Raw genomic sequence first — 3,109 nt, forward strand, 5'->3', positions numbered from 1 at the left:
GGATACCTTTGTGCCAACACATCCATGTGAGATGTATTTAGGAATAAACAGGGGGCTGCTGGTTTAGGGGATCAAGGTCAGCTCCCTGCCCTCAGTTCTGTAAAACATTGGGGGGTGTGCCAGCTCTGCAGAGCGTCCTTTGGTAGGTCTCTTTACCCTGACTCCTATTTGCCCTGACTCCTGGGTTTCCCAAATCATCACGGGGTCCCTTTTGCTGCTGTTTCCCCGGGCCTCACCCTCTGCTCAGCCTCAGAGGGCTGTGGCTGAGTCTCCTTGGAGCAGCTCAGACCTCAGTGACCCGGCTGCTGACCCAGCCCCTGCTCTTTACTCCAGGTGGTGGCCAGGTGGAGGTGAAATCTGAGAAACTGGACTTCAAAGATAAGGTGCAATCGAAAATCGGGTCCTTAGATAACATCAGCCACGTCCCTGGAGGAGGGAATAAAAAGGTAAAGGGGCACTGGGCTGGGAACAGGCACCTTCTGCTCTGTCTGGCTGTGCAAGTGAAGATGGGTGGGAGTCTGGGCTTGGAGAGGGTCCTGCTCAGGGCTCCTGGGCTGCCTGTCCCAACCCAGGGGACGTTTGCTGGAGCAGAGCTGTGGCAGAGCTGCCAGGGCTCCAGGCTGGGCCCTTCCTGGCCCGTGGCCACACGGATGAGTTGGGGTGTCAGTGACAGCCTCTGCTGTGGTTTCCTGCTCTTTCTGCCGTCTCTGAAGTTCGTGTTTGTGTCTCAAACCTTTCTCATGAAGGAGTGTCACCAGCAGCAGCTCCTGTGCACTCTGGGTTGGTGCAGTGGCAGCTCGGGAGCTGCAGAGGTGTTGGATCCCAGTGCAAGTGGAGCTTTTAAAGCTCAGCTTTATTTAGAACAGGTGACTTTGCAGCAGTCTGGCCCTTCAGAAGGTGATCTCTCCTTCCTAGCCAAGGGGTCTGTGTAGGGAGGGGGTGCTTGTGGAGGACTTAAATTGAAACACAAAAGCCACTCAGGTCAGGGAAACAATGAATTTGGGGTGAGCTGTTCCCACTGAGGCTTTGATGGCAACTTCAGTGAGTCTTAGCTGAGTAAAACAACCCCCACAGCTTGGCTTCAAGGCCACCAAGTCCCCAGCAGGCCAGGGAGTGAGGACATCAGGTAAGCATAGAGCTGAGACTCCAGCCTGGGGACAGACAGGGGTCGATCTCCCCAGGGGAAAAAAAGCACTTTTATCTTGCTTGTTTTTCGAGCACTTTTTTCTCAGTGGGAGAGGAAGGTTCTGTTTCAGCTCCTGTATTTTGGCACTTTGTTCTTGGCCACATGTTCTCTGTGCACCCCCAGCTCTCACCTCCAGCCGGCCTCTGACTGCGGGACCGCTTGACTTCCTTACCCTTCTCTCTGCTGCGCATCAGCCTCCCCTGTGCTTCCCTGAGCCCTCTGCCATGGGTTTTGTGGTTATTGTGACAGTTCTGTCACATCCCAGCACATTCACTGGGCCATAGTTTGAAGGGCTTGCCCTTTGTAGAGTGATTTCTCTCCAAAGGTGTGACCCAGCAGTGACATCACCACCTCGGCCTAAACCCACACCTGGAGGAGGTTGTGGTTGTAACCGAGTTCAGGTGCTGCCTCAGATTGCTTCCCTTCTCCAGCCCATTCCTATCCACACCAGGATCATCCTGGGGCAGTGCTGCTCCAAGGTGGAACACGGGGAGGGGACGGGACACAGCTGAGCCCCACCAACCCTCCACAAAGAGCAGCTGTGGGCGGCTCTGCTGCCCCTTCCCCAGCCTTTCCTGTGTCCCCAAGTCCCCTCTTTGCTGTGTGACACACAGATCCAGGCTTGGACTTGCAGTCCACAGCTCCTCAAGCTGAACTCTGGTTCCTGTGCTGCTCTGGCAGTGGGGGTTCTCTGGGGAGCCAGGGTGCTCCGTGCTGTGCCACAGTGCCTGTGCTCTCCCTTGGCACACCTGGAGAGTTTTCCTCCCCAGCTCCAAAGGCAGCCACTCTTCTTCCTATGAGTCAGTGAATGGCCCTGTTTTTCAGATCTTTTTCTCCACAATTTTCTATTTCTTTTCTATATTTTTGGTCTTTTTTCCTTCTGGCTGACATTTATTGGGTCGTGGTTTTTGTTGCTGATGCGTTTTTTGCCCCCCACCGCCCTGGGCGGGTTTCTTCACCTGTAGAGAGAGAAAGGCAAGGAAGACAAGACCTGGACCCCGAGCCCAGACCCTGCTGGGCTCCAGGCCCTGGTGCTGGAGCCGCCCACCCTCATGGAGAGCCAGCTCCCAGCCTTGCACTCGGCTGGGGAGGGCACCAGTAAGTAGCAAACCCCGTCCAGTTCACCTCCGCTCGCCGGGAGAGGGGTTTGGCTTCTGAGAGCAGCTCTGTGGGTTAAGGGGAAGCTTCATGCGCCATATGGGAATTCTACCCCCCCCAAAATCTCTGCTGGGGGAGTGAGAGCAACCCAGGCTGTGCCCTTGGAGTCCTGGGACCCACCACCACACCTGGGGAGGATTTTGCAGCATCCCAAGATGCTCCGGTCCTGCGATCCCCTCCGGCTGTGCCCGTTCCCTGTGCAGGCCACTGGAAGGGACATCCCTGAGGACTGGAAGGGACATCCCTCAGGACTGGGGACACTGGTTCAGTGCTCTGAGCTTTCCTCCCACCTCTCAGCGGCCGTGCTGGAGCAGGCACGTGGCAGGTCCCAGCAGCCCCCCCGGCCGTGCCCCCCTCACCGCCCTCCCCTCTCCTCGCAGATTGAGACCCACAAGCTGACCTTCCGCGAGAACGCCAAAGCCAAGACCGACCACGGCGCTGAAATCGTCTACAAGTCCCCCACCATCTCCGGAGATGCCTCCCCGCGCCGCCTTAGCAACGTCTCCTCCACCGGCAGCATCAACCTGGTGGACTCCCCCCAGCTGGCCACGCTAGCCGACGAGGTGTCCGCCTCGCTGGCCAAGCAGGGCTTGTGATCGGGGCACGGCGGCGACCAGGAGAGAAGACAAGGAAAGGAAACAAAAAAAAAAAAAAAAAAAAAAAAAAAAAAAAAAATAATAATCTGGCCTTCTTCCTCTGTTCCTTTTACAGCTGCTTCCCCGTCCCTAACTGGTTAATGATTTAACCTGCTTTTACTGTTCATTC

The 3,109-nt window shown here is 56.3% G+C and overlaps 1 long non-coding RNA gene across 1 annotated transcript; it reads left to right on the forward strand.

Moving 5' to 3' along the window:
• Window positions 1-324: 324 nt before the first annotated feature.
• On the forward strand, window positions 325-3,019 carry LOC108491855. Its single transcript, XR_001872951.1, has 2 exons — window positions 325-446; window positions 2,725-3,019. It is a non-coding gene; the product is annotated as an uncharacterized LOC108491855 (long non-coding RNA).
• Window positions 3,020-3,109: the final 90 nt, after the last annotated feature.

This window comes from Lepidothrix coronata, unplaced genomic scaffold, assembly GCF_001604755.1.
Source record: "Lepidothrix coronata isolate B3197 unplaced genomic scaffold, Lepidothrix_coronata-1.0 Scaffold1989, whole genome shotgun sequence".
Taxonomy (NCBI): Eukaryota; Metazoa; Chordata; class Aves; order Passeriformes; family Pipridae; genus Lepidothrix; species Lepidothrix coronata.